Here is a 13,606-nt window from a genome sequence, read left to right as displayed (position 1 = left end):
GTCCCCTGCTTGTGAGGGCCATGGGAGAAATAAAGCAGGGGTAGGAAGGACGAGTCAGCTTTTATTTCACTGATACCGTATTTGATGACCGATTTTTAATGCACCCATTTTTCATTATTATTTTAAAAGATGAACAGGTTTAAGGCAGGAAGAGAAAGTTATTTTCTGATTCAAGTAGATTGCAGATTTTTTTACCTTAGGGAAAAATTATGAAGCTAGTGTAAGTGCTACTTTGTCTAGAAATATCATCATAAAGGCTCCTTAAGACATACGGCTCTCAGTAGGCTAACTTAATAGCAATCGCACTAGCTACGCAAGAAAGTGACCTTTATTTATAAGAAATATTGGGACACTTCAGGGCTTTTAGAAGACCCTGAAAGCAAATTCAAGATTCCAGCTGAGCATTCGAAAACTTTAATGTTAACCCTGTTTTTACGTAACCATGTTTTCTGATAAAAACAGAAATAGATAGATAAAACCAGAAATAAAGGTTGTAATCTAACTGCAGAGACAACTCAGCCATTCAAAACTTGTGCAGAGTATTTAAGGACTTACTTGCAAGGCAGAGCACATTTAAAGAAGTACAAATCACCTCAGGTGACAGCTCATGTGAAATAGGGATGGGATGTTAAGGAACTCCCCCTGGACTTCAAAATTATGCTAAAATCACGCTAGATACAATGGAGACTGAAACAGAATTACACCTAGTCTAGTTTTGCTCTTTGAGAGGGAAAAATCCAATTATTTTTCGAGGCTGTATCAGTTCTGCATTCGTAACTGGGCCATCTGACTTCTCCCACAAGTGCAAAAAAACCTGAAATGAACCAGTAGCACAAATTAACCTCTTCAGCCTGGTTCTCAGCATTAGCAACTTATTTTCTAAACACGGTAACTCTGTTTTGAGGACAAAATGCCAATGGGGTCCCCATAAGCATCAAAGCAGATGGGTTTCTGTCCTCTTTACGCATTAGCAACTTATTTTCTAAACACGGTAAACTCCGTTTTGAGGACGAAATGCCAATGGGGTCCCCATAAGCATCATAGCAGATGGGTTGCTGTCCTCTTTATAAAAACACAAGTGAGCTTCCAAACTTTTCCAGAGCAGAGCAAAAATGCTGATGCTGTGGCACAAAGTACAGCATCGTGCTTTGGTTGGTACTCGTGGCTGAAAGAAATCAAACTTTCTAATGATCTCAAGAAGTCACACCTCTGTCCCAAGGTCCTGCCCAAAAGCACCTTGGTGTGAATCTGCCTTTATGAAACTCACAATTGCTGTTCCAACACCACTGGGCTTGGTGTTAAGGGATCCTCCAACCACCAGGTTTCAGGATGAAAACATCCTACAGAAGCAGCTGACCCAAAACCTTTAAGCTTAATGAAAACTCCTTTTCCTGCTGCACAGAAAAGCGGGAAACTCATAGCCCACTACATGTTGCTTCCAGCAGCAGCATATCACTAAAACCATTCTGCAGATCTGAAATCAAGTCCCTAAAACTCCTAAACTCTTCCTTGGGGAATGTCTGACCAGGAACTCCTTCTGCCACTTCCGTCACCTCTTCCCTGTGCAGTTTGGAAGGGTAGGACCATGTGAGAAAGTGATGGTGACACTGGTGGCAGCCTACCCCTCACTGCTGGCAGCGCCGAGCCTGTCTCAGACTTGTGGGGCAGCTTGATTTATGGGCAGGTCTCACTTTTGTTGAAGAACTTCACATCAAACATTTGCGACATTTCCAGATATACCATGAAAAGGAAATGAAAAGGTTTTATACTTTAAAATATGGAACGGGACCTTGTCTTCTTGCTTCAGATGGCCAAACGGTCCTTGAAATTGAAATTCATAGCACACATGAGTATTATAGACTTGGGAAGAAAAGGGGTTGGAGGACAGACAGAGGAAGAGGTGGTTTTAAAACACACGTGCAGGAAGAGGAAAGAAGAGCAGAGAAGGGAGACTCAAGCTGTCAGTGCAAACCCATCCTTTCTTCATGCATGTTTGTGATACCTGACAAAACTTCCACATTACCACATGTTACCTCCAAAGGATTTTCAAGAGACAACTGTATAGAACAAAGAATGCAATTTATTCAAGTGTGAAAAGCCTAACTGTTGAACTAAAATTAAACAAACAGGGAAAAATGGTACATTTCATAAGGATTAAAGGATGCATCTGATCAATTTTTGAAAATTCAACAACAAGAAAAAAAGTTCAAAACTTTCTCGCGGCTGTGATTGAAGCTGGTATGTTAAGCATGGAACTAAGCAAGCTTTCATAAACAGAGATTTGTTTCTTTCATCTTGAAAACAGATTTTGTTGTTATTACTATTGCTATTTTTGCAAGTGGTTCACTTTCTTAGAAATGCTACTTAGACCTTTCTAAGTTGTTATGTCAAGACCCATAAACAAGCAGGAAAAAGGAAATCCCACCCCATATTTAAACACAGAGCATCAGAAGAGAAAATGTGGCATTGCCATCTATCTAAACAGTAAAAATCCAAATGCTCATTGCAACAAAGATAACAGTTTCCGCAATTTCAAATATAAAACCTCAGGTCTGCATGCTCTGTTACTTATCTAGGCCAAGATGTAAACAAAGACAATGACTTCAACCCCCAAAATGTAATAATAACGATGGTGGTAACTTAAACAAGGAGATAACTGACTTTAATAGGGCTGAAAAGGAGTAAGCTGCTACTGCTACAAGGCAGGATTCATGGCTTTGAAGACAACAAGAAAAAAAGTTCAAAACTTTCTCGTGGCTGTGACTGAAGCTGGTATGTTAAGCATGGAACTAAGCAAGCTTTCATAAACAGAGATTTGTTTCTTTCATCTTGAAAACAGATTTTGTTGTTATTACTATTGCTATTTTTGCAAGTGCTTCACTGTCTTAGAAATGCTACTTAGACCTTTCTAAGTTGTTATGTCAATACCCGTGAACAAGTAGGAAAAAGGAAATCCCACACCATATTTAAACACAGAGCATCAGAAGAGAAAATGTGGCATTGCCATCTATCTAAACAGTAAAAATCCAAATGCTCATTGCAACAAAGATAACAGTTTCCGCAATTTCAAATATAAAACCTCAGGTCTGCATGCTCTGTTACTTATCTAGGCCAAGATGTAAACAAAGACAATGACTTCAACCCCCAAAATGTAATAATAACGATGGTGGTAACTTAAACAAGGAGATAACTGACTTTAATAGGGCTGAAAAGGAGTAAGCTGCTACTGCTACAAGGCAGGATTCATGGCTTTGAAGGGACAGGATGAAGAGCTTTATGGGAAAAGGAGGTGCTTGCGAAGTTATCCAACTCATGCTACAAAGGATGCTCATAGACAGCTTCCTCCAACACAGCCCCTGAGGTCACCTCATGCTTCTTTTGTATATTCCAAAGAGACTACATGGGATTTAGCAGTCAGCCTTGCCCAGCTTCCTAGTTCTCAGCACCGCTGTCAGACCTTCACAGCTACCAGGGGCTGCACACCCCACCAGAGCAGTAATCATGTCTATGTAGGACTCTAAAAAATATTTGCATAAATACAAAGTGCCTGTACAGAGTTCTCAACTTAGGCCAGTTTTTCCATGTTTACTACTTCATTTGGAGCTATGTTTTTGAGAAAGGGGAGTTCAGCTGAGGGTGCACCTCTCTCTCCTCACTCAAGAGCTTTTTAGTTTCCTCTTTCCCTCACGCAGATCTCCTTCTGGGCTGTTTGTGCCTACTTTAACACAATGTGGTCTGTAACAAAGATGTAACTACGTACAAGCAGTGCCCAACAGAAGTCATCTAAGAAAAATAAAGCTTTCCTTAAAGCAATTTCATCTAGTATTTTTTACTATACAGATGTAGCGTACTATTATGATAGGCAAAAATATCTCAATAGCTGCATAAAGCATAGAAAACCAGGGTGGCCAGTATGAAATGGCATTTGTATATTTAAGAAAAATACAAAAACATTCTCTTCCTCCCTTTTCCACCTCTGATACTGTCCAGTTTGTCCTAGCCTCCAGGTACATTTACACAACAGCCAGAAATAGGTAGGCGTATATGTACCTACACGTGGGCACATTCACACCTAAGGACAGCTATAAAATGTGAAGTCATTTTGGACAGCAGAACTAGCACAGAAAAAAAAACAAAACAAACACCAACTTGGTTAGAGTTGCAAGGCCTGCTTGGTCTGCTGTTTGGAGATGTCTAGTTACAGAAGCACAGAACAGCTGAGGCAGCTCTGGAGATGTCCTAGTCCAACCCCTTGCTGAAAGCAGGTTGCCTGGGACCCTGTACCAGTTGGGTTTTGAACATCTCCAGGGACAAAGACTCCAAGACCTCTCTGCGCAACCTGTGCCACTGTTTGGCCATCCCCAGATTAAAAAAGAAAAAAAAAAAGTGTTTTCTTATGTTTAAATGCAATTTCCTGTATTTTATTTTGTGCTTGTTGCCTCTTGTCCTGCCATGGGATACCACTGAGAAGAGCTTGGCTCCATCTTCTTTATTCTTCCTCGTCAAGTATTTATATATACACTGATAACTCCATACTTAATTTTGGTGAGAAGCATTAAAAAAAAAAAAGAAAGCTTTGCATAGGATCTTAATGCTTCCAGTACGATGTTCTGCAAAAGCCAGAAGAGTTGCTATAAGTGGCAGATGTACATAGTTCTTGAAGATGAGGAAAGCATCAATCCAGTTTCAGCAAGCTTGCAAAAATAATCATGGCAATTCAACACCAGACGGATTTAGCATTTGTAGATGTCTTCTAAGAATGGATGTGTTTTAAGACTTAGTTGCAGACATGGTTTTGATGCAAATTTAAGGCTTCAGAGTCATGCTGAAGTAAAATAAGAAAGTATAAGTTGCTTTGTACCATAAGGAAAAAGAAAACACTTGCAAAAACTCTGGCTCTTTAGAGAGCTAAAAAACACAGTCTATAGTAAAGAAGCATCCCAGGTTTTTTTACACATACCATAGGAAAAAACACTTCTCATCAAGCCCCACTACAGATGAAGAACCCAAATCCTGTATACTTTAGCATGAGATGGGGGCATGATCTGCTCGGCTGTTGCTCTGTGAGGTTTTAATGAAGGTGCAGAGCAGGATCCTTTAGGCATCCCGTGCAGCAAATGTGCCAAGTAGCCGGCACAAAAAAGAGCAAAATAAATGTGACTTTAAGGCAGTAAGCACCCACACGGCTCGGAGCCCTGCAGGCAGCAGTGAAGCTGTCAAGATTCAGGTCACTAACGTGCCACCGCTGCCCGAGACACCCACGGAGAGCAGGAGGAGGGGCAGAAGCAGCTCCTCTGGGGCAAGCTCTTAGAGAAGCGTGGCTGGTGTGGGGTACCTGCACGGAGGCACGATGGAAAGGAGCCCCATTTGCAGAAATGGTCAGCAAAGCTCATTAATCACACTGGAAAGGCCTGATCTAGAGATGACAGGAGGATGACAGGAAGATGAACAGAGATGCTTCCTTCCAGTAAAGAGGTAGCAGGCTGAGAGAAAAAAAAAAAGGCAGATATGTCAGACTTGGAAAGGTCAGGGGTAAGATTTGTATTTGTCAGAATGAGCTTTCCACGCAAGAGCCAAGGACATCTTGCTCCAACAAATAAATAAATAACTGAAAAAATATCAAGCATCTTTGGTAAGAGAACTTAAATTCTCTACCTGCGTGCTGTCCTTGGGCACCTCTGCCTACAAGGTATTTTTGGATATCCACCCCCCAAAAGGGAGCGGTGTCTGCAAAGATGTCAAAGAGCACATGGCTGAATGGCAGATTGAAGCTGAAAGGCAGAGAGAGATAGATTGGACGAAGTGGGTAAAAAAAAGAAATAGATTTGAATGGGAAGGAAAATGGGGCAGACAAATTTAGAAAGGAGGCAGCAGCAAGGCAAGAAGAGAACTGTGGGGAAGAGAGAAGCAAGAGGCACCAAAACACTGAAGGACAATGCCACCATCTATTTTGAGGTCCTGTTTTGTTGCACCCACCGTGGTACCTGCCTTCTATGTAAAATTAACAGCCATTGTACTGCCCCTGCTGGGCTTCACCCGGTCCCCAGGGAGGTAAGGTGCCAGAACAGCAATCTCTGCACTCCACAATATGCTAAAGGAAGGAGGGTGGGGGGAAGACAGGATGGGACAGGACCATGGGTTGCAGTAGGGTTGATGTAACAGTAATGGAAGAGAAAGAGATGTAATTTATGAAGTCCCTCGTACGTGTCCTGACTAGACTGCTGTTGTGATGTCACGGTAGAAATACAAAGCCGCACACTCATTTCCAGATGACTGCAATGCCCAAAATACCCCATGCCAATTATGACACCGAGACAGAAGGAAATCATCCTTACCCTGGAAAGTTTGTACTGTAAGTGCCTATATAGACAGGAATAGTTATACTGACCTTATAATATTTTTCACTCTATTTAAAGACATTTGCAGTGATGGTTTATAATCCTAAAGCACAGACTGTTCAGCCTACCCTGCAAGCCCACAGTTTGTGGTCACATAAAATATGCTTCATCTTTATTGTGTCTGTTTCTCCATTCCTCTCTAGGCTTTTTCTGCCCAGATTTTACAGGCGGGAAACACTTTGGAATAGAGACCATATCGTATTATGCATTTGCATTATAAGCCAACACACCACATCATATCAATATCTCTCCTTCTGTATCATTACCTACAAAACCAGTACCCAGGCCTTAAAAGAACCAATTATAACCATGGACGCTAAAGAGATGCAAAAGCCAAATTTCACAAACTTGCGAAAATGTCCATACCATGGAAAAACTGGATATTCACATTTCTCTCCAGTTAAACGGCCCTAATACTCTATACAAGTTGTATCACACACTGCACAACTTTGCTACAGAATGTGTTTTTACAGACTTCCTAATGAGGGAGCAGAACAGCCTAATCCTTAGGCCAACCTACCAACTTCCAGAATGCTAAATTCCCTTAAAAGAGAAGGAAGAATTTCATATCCTTCTTTGCCATTCATTGGGATTTTGTGACACACACACATTTCTATTGGGAAGGCAGAAACGGATACAGTAAAATCACTCTACAAGACCCAACAGATCCACAGCCAAAACCATAGATGGCCGTACAATCAGCAGCAGTATAAATAATATACTGTTTCAATTAATAAACCGATATACCACAGAAGTATGAACTGCATGACAGGGCATAAAACCAAATAACGTCTGCTATGGAATGGAATGGACAATTCACTTTTAAAAATGACATCTTTACAAAGCGAGGATCTGGGCTGGAAGCTCCAGGTGCCTCATGGAAAGGCTGTAGGAAGTATTTGTGCCTACAGGTGGCTGAAGCACATCCATGAAAGACAACGTGAAACTGAGACAGGAATCTCGTTACCAGGATTACGCAGACAATAGCATCCAGGATTACTGTTTGCCAGTTGTATTCTGCATCAAATCTATCAAGCCTCACTTAATACCGCAGGTAATATATTTACGAACAATTAAAATTAATCGTAACAGGAGATTAATTGTAAAAAAAATAATATCATCGTCATCTATTTTGTTTTCAGTTCACCGTACCACTGCAGCTGTGAGAGCTGCAAGAAAAAGAAATCACTGCTTCCATTCCCCAGTCCATAAAACACGACTTTCCTCTAAACATTGTGAACGTTTGACACGCAGATGCCTAGAGCCAGGCGTATTTCATCCGCTGTTGAAGCTTCCGACTCCACACAGTTGGTCCCCAGAATAACTTGTGCCAGGAGAGCCAGAGCCCTGCGGGAAGGGAGAGGAAGGGCAGGACAGACCCTTCCCCACCCCAGGTCCTTGCCTGTGCCCAGTCCCTGGGCATGGGAGGACCTGTGCCCCCCCCAAATTGGGGCAGCAGCCGCCTGCATACAGAGAAGGTGGCCACATTTCCGACCCCGTTAATTAGCGCTCCTGCATCAGTGCAGGAAGAGTGGCGTGACAATAAGGTCATCCCAACTTAACATACACCTTGCCGAAACTGCAGAGGGTATCTCCATCCAGAGGGCTCATCCTGTGCCTCCCCACCACCCCAGCCCAATACTTTGTGGATTTAAAAGAATAAAAAGACCTTCAACCCAACAAAATACAGAAAACAGGCTATCGATTTCCCATGAACTCTCAAAGCGTTATAATAAGCATCCATAGATGGGCTATTAAATGTCTCGACCATTTAAGCAGGCAGACATTTCATCAGCAAAGTAATAACTGGTGCTGGTTCCAAAAACAGAGGAAAAGGAAAAAGGAGCTTTAGGGCACAATGTCACTTTTCTCATTCTAATGTAAACTTTTACACAAATATCAGTTACTGCTACTCGACTTACAAACTGTAAGGCACATACGTACAAATCCTGCAAAATAAACACTGGTAATACTTTAAATCCCTACAACTGTTTTTCAGAAGTATCTTTTTCATTGCTAACAGACTACAAAAAAAAAAAAAAAAACATTAACCTTAAGCATCATCTTTCTGCTTTAGACTTGATACGGTACGCAAAATTCACTTACACACACAACAGTACCTTAATAGACCTTAATAAAAAGTAGACCTTAATAAAGCAGGGCTGGTGTAGCACTGTTTATTAAAAGGCAACCAGTTTACTGCATATCTCCAGCTCCAGTGAGCAGCCAAAGCTACTGTTTCTGAAAACACTACTCTTCGAGGAGTATTTCTATTTCTATTGGATTCTAATGAGAGTACTGGTATGACACTGAAAGTGTTAACAACGTATTAATTCCTACACAGATATTAGTGATAAATGGTAGAAGTGATTCTTGCCCAGCTATATATATGTATATTTATATAACACTTGAGACCTTGATTTTTGTAACATACTTTTGTGCCCTTACCATACACACACTCCCTGAATTCCCGGTTGGAAAGAACAGTTTCCCTTTCACATAACAAAAGACTTGGGAGATTTATTTACCAAGCAAAGTATCAGAAATAAGAACAGTTCACAGGCACACAGCAAACGTGCAATGCATGCCTCTCCTTACAAAGAGTAATTAAAAACTTTTACATCAAGAAACTCCCTGGAAAAACTTGAATATAAGATCTCGTTGAGAATAATCTGCAGATTTCCTGTAGCAATACGCTGATTATAGTTAAAATATGTTTATAGCAACAAAGATGATGACTTTTTTTAGAGAGTAACCTATAGGATCTGTTTCTTCAATTTGTTCCCTTTGTTTACCTAGAAGAAAAAGGAGGTTATAACAATACGAGAAGCAGTAACAAAGTAGCTTATTCCTTCCTGTTATGGTATTACAAGTTTAAATCACACTGTCACCAGTTCCAGTTTCACAACTGTCATTTTTTCTGGTGATGTTTGCACAGATCATCACAGCTCTTTTTGGAGGCAGAGATGTCCACACCACTGCTGGTGCAGCATTTCACTTCCAGGGGGTGGTGGTATTCCCTGAGATCCATCACCCAGATTTTGTTAACTTTTACAGCATTTTTCCATTTGTGCCTTATGTTACCTACAAATGGTAGCTCAATATATGGAACTGAAAATATCAGCCTCTCGTCTCTTGAAAATACACTGTCTGGATATGGCAAACCTATAATTCAGCTGGGGATATTACTTTCTATGTTTCTTTATCACTAACATCACCTTTATTTACTCCTTCATGGGATGCTGTTGCAAAGGTCACAGAGATGTAAATAAATTACTTAAGGTAAGCCTCTGTTAAAAAAAAAAAAAAAAGGCAGAAGGCATAGTTTAACTTTAAAACTTCTTTAAGACACTTTTGGCTGGTAATTTGGAGCAATGAGTGAATATGAAACAGCCTGAGAACAACACGCCTTCGCATCCCGAGTCCTCCCTGTCCAAACTTAACTGTTGCCGTGCAAAAATGCCATTTGCCAAGTCTACGTTGAAGAAAACAACTTTGGAAACAAAACCTAGATGAAACGGAGACACCAAGGAAACTATTTTAGCCAACAGCAAAAATTCGAAGGAGTGGGTATGTACCAGCTGTGATTAAACCTCCCAAATACTTCTTCTTTTGAATATGCTATCACAAATAATTATAATAACCTGATGCACCCACAGCCATACAAAGTTAGCAACCAAATAAAGGCTGACATTTAAGGGTATGTACGCAGGAGGTAACAGAGTTTCGTATCATATAGCTTAACAGCTTTGCTTTGGTTTATACAGTAGGAAAAAACCTCTTTGTGGATAGGCACGGAGGGAAGAGTGAGGACTAACACCAAAATAGCTCCCGTTCCTAACACCTTTCTGATCCTGGCCGAGACAATCCACTCGTACCTCAGACGCATGGTGGCAGCCAGCCAGCCAGATGACTGGTGACTTAATATACAAGTTCATGTGGGCTCTGGAGTCTGACACAGACAAGGGCATTAACTTCCAAGTCTCAACAGTCAGCCTCAATATTCAAAAGTCATCAAATGAGGCATGACTACATCAAGAGACTCGTTTTTTTTTTTTTTTTTTAATACTTCATGCTTGCTTCCTTCTGTTCCGAACAGCTTTCACTCTGAGATGTGCTCATTAAATATGCGTGCTTTTTATAGGAAAAGTTGTGATCAATTGATGCGTAGGTCAAGTGTGAAAAGAACTTAAACGGGTATGACGCTATGATAAACACTGGAATAGCCTCAGAATCACAGATGAAAAGATTGGCATATCTATCTTGTTTCATTCGACTGCTGAAAGCAGTTCTGACAATAAACAAGGCTTTGGGCCAAAATTCAGCCTTTGAGAACAATACAGATATACAGAGTTTTATATATAGATATAATAAATGTGTGTTTAAGCAAAGGATATACTGCGATCTACCAGGCAGGGTGGCTTTAGTTTCATTTTGAAAGCCACTTAAAACAAAACCCAGTGGATGAAACAAAGAATCCACCCAAACATGAAGGCTCCAGCATCTTTGTTGAAAGAACAATAGCATATTACTCCTCATCCCTCTGTCTTGTGCAAGAGAACCAGCAAGACAGTTATTGCTGTGATCAAATTAAAGAACACTTCACATAATTATTCTTTAAACTAATCACTATTTATAAAGATTTATCTCCGTGTGCCAATAGTCATAAATGCTCTCATTCAATTGCTCTGCAGAAAACATCCCAATAAAAGAAATATTTCCATTAGCACAACAAAAGGCAACCAGTAAAATCACTCACATGCACAGGCTCAAAATTTCAAACGAAAGCAATATTCCTGTATAAATACCCTCTATTTTTGTACTAAATCCACTCTAATGATACGTTTTGTAATCTGATGGCTCTCCCACCGGAGGACGCACGATTATTAACGAAAGCAAGATCACATTAAACAGATGACATGATTAACAGTATTCATTTCATGCATGGCTGTTTTACCGGAGAGAGAGATAAAGACCTGAAAGTAATTACCACCAAGTAAAAAAAAAAAAAAAAAAACACAACTCCTTTCACTGACCTCTCCGGCTGGCAGCTAGCAGTCCTTAAATACTGGTGTTTTGCAACAAAGACCAGTGCCTTTCATCTGGGAGGTTGGGAGGGGGGGGTGGCTTGGCTTTTACGCTGGGAGCTGAGCACCTCTCTCCCCTCGCCCGCACGCAGTACCTCTGTATCTATGTCTGTAATGCAGCATAAAGATGCCTGGGGAGACCTATCAAACCGGCAGGCAGCAGCAGCGCCCGCCAATAAGCGCCGGGCACATGCGGAATCCAGCACATGCTCGCTGGGGCTCGCACACTGTCACCGCTCGCTGCTTAACGGGCTGCTCGTCTAATTATAGCCTTTTTTTTTTTTTTTTTTTCCCCCTTTTTTTTTTTTTTATGCCCAGGCACCCCCACGCCAGGAAACAGGAGCTTGGACGTTATCGCACCTTCCCGCCCAAAGCATCGACGTTCGGGATGGTTATTTGGCTGGGAAATAAATAAATAAAATTCCTGTTTGGGTTTTGTTGTTTTTTTTCTTGTTGGTTTTCCCCCCCCGAATGGTTCTCCTACAAGGGGGTTTGCCTCCATATCTGAAATAAGGGATATATTTAGGAGTGGCTCTTTCACTAGCCGACCACTTGTAGTTTGTTAGGTTTTAAAGGAGGAAATAATAAAAATCACAGAATCTTCTAGGTTGGAAGGGACCTTAAAGATCATCTTGTCCAACTGTCAACCTAACAGACAAAAATAGACACCCGCACAACAAACAAGGAGCATCATCACTAAACCATACCTCCCAGCACTACATCAACCCGTCTTTTGAACACCTCCAGGGATGGTGCCTCAACCACCTCCCTGGGCAGCCCATTCCAATGGCTGAGAACCCTTTCAGTGAAAAAATTTTTCCTAATATCCAGCCTGAACCTCCCCTGGTGCAACTTGAGGCCATTTCCTCTTGTCCTGTCGCCTGTGACTTGAGAAAAGAGACTGATCCCCATCTCTCTACAAATGCAGCAGTTTATTCCACCAGTAAGAATTCTCGTTTTGAATCTACACGTTACCAGCATCATACACGCAACACATCTCGGATGGGTTTGTGCACAGTGCTTCCCTGTCTACAACACAGCCCCTCGGACGGGTGAGGTCTTTCAGCACACAGTAGCCCTACAGAAGCCAACAGGACCCCCTCTGTCCTTTACGTTTTACACGTGGGCAGATACTCAGATGACCCAAGGGCTTCTATGTGCATTGGCACATAAAGTCCTAACTAAGCTTTCATGAGGCTAGGGGTGGAAACGCCAAGGAGATTTTTGCCATTATGCAAAACGACTGAATTCATTTGGAAAATACTTACAGTGAGCAAGTACTCCTTAGAAGTGTGGGGGACTAACTCCAATAAGCCTCACACGCATCTTACATATTTATAAGTCCACAAAACTAAGCACTGTTATGATCTAGGAGACCACTGTGTATTTGAAAGATGCTGAGAGTTTCTACAACATCAGGTAAACAATCATGAAAAAAAGATACAGGCACCTGTAGTTTAGTCTTCCTTGATAGCATATTTCAATTAATCTTTGCTCTGATTAGCACAAATAGGAAAACAATCCTCTGAAGTTTTCTGTTCCCACACGGTTCATACAATCACCCACGCTCTGCACTGCCCAAAAGGTTTTCAGACGTCAGTGCAAGGTGGAAATACACAGCCTGTTTCTCAGAAGTGCCAGTGCCAGCTGCCTCTTGTGAGATACAGCACATTTTTCATTGCCAAAATATCAGAATGCTACAGCATTATGCATACACAAACTTTACAAAACATTAAGATGTTCCATGAAGTTACACATAAAATACATCTATAAACATTATACTTACAGAACTCTGAACCCCACTGCAATAATGAGTTTTTATGTGCCCGCACCAGCATTTTTCTTAATTCTTTACTCTTTATCACTAGCACCACACAGTACGAGGCACAGTCCAAGTGCACGATATTAAAGGTTGTTTATAAACATTTTTATCTATCGTGCTTGCTTCAGTACAAAAATCGTAATTGCTACTTCATAAAAATGTTACTAATGGAACAAGACTTCCATGCGGTAACAGAGCAAGACCATATTTCTTGACAATATGTAAATAGCTGTGTCACAGCTTTCTTAATCTGCCAGTGAAAATTGCTCGTAACGAGTTGCTCTGCGCTAGAAGCGGAC

The 13,606-nt window shown here is 41.1% G+C and overlaps 1 protein-coding gene across 4 annotated transcripts in view; it reads right to left on the bottom strand.

Moving 5' to 3' along the window:
• FAM110B (family with sequence similarity 110 member B) overlaps positions 1-13,606 on the bottom strand; it is an 85,489-nt gene that overhangs the window by 49,714 nt on the left and 22,169 nt on the right. For 2 of the 4 annotated variants that reach the window (XM_014952661.1, XM_014952659.1), the window contains exon 1: positions 11,435-11,578. The exons of the other annotated variants lie outside the window; for them this stretch is intronic. The gene's annotated coding sequence lies outside the window, so the exon portion shown is untranslated. Of the gene's footprint in view, positions 1-11,434; positions 11,579-13,606 lie in introns of those variants that run through there. 4 annotated transcript variants of the gene reach the window in all.

The sequence above is a fragment of the Calidris pugnax genome, unplaced genomic scaffold, assembly GCF_001431845.1.
Source record: "Calidris pugnax isolate Ruff unplaced genomic scaffold, ASM143184v1 scaffold182, whole genome shotgun sequence".
Classification (NCBI taxonomy): Eukaryota; Metazoa; Chordata; class Aves; order Charadriiformes; family Scolopacidae; genus Calidris; species Calidris pugnax.
The sequence above is the reverse complement of the archived record's forward strand: the minus strand, read 5'-3'. Positions and strand labels throughout refer to the sequence as shown.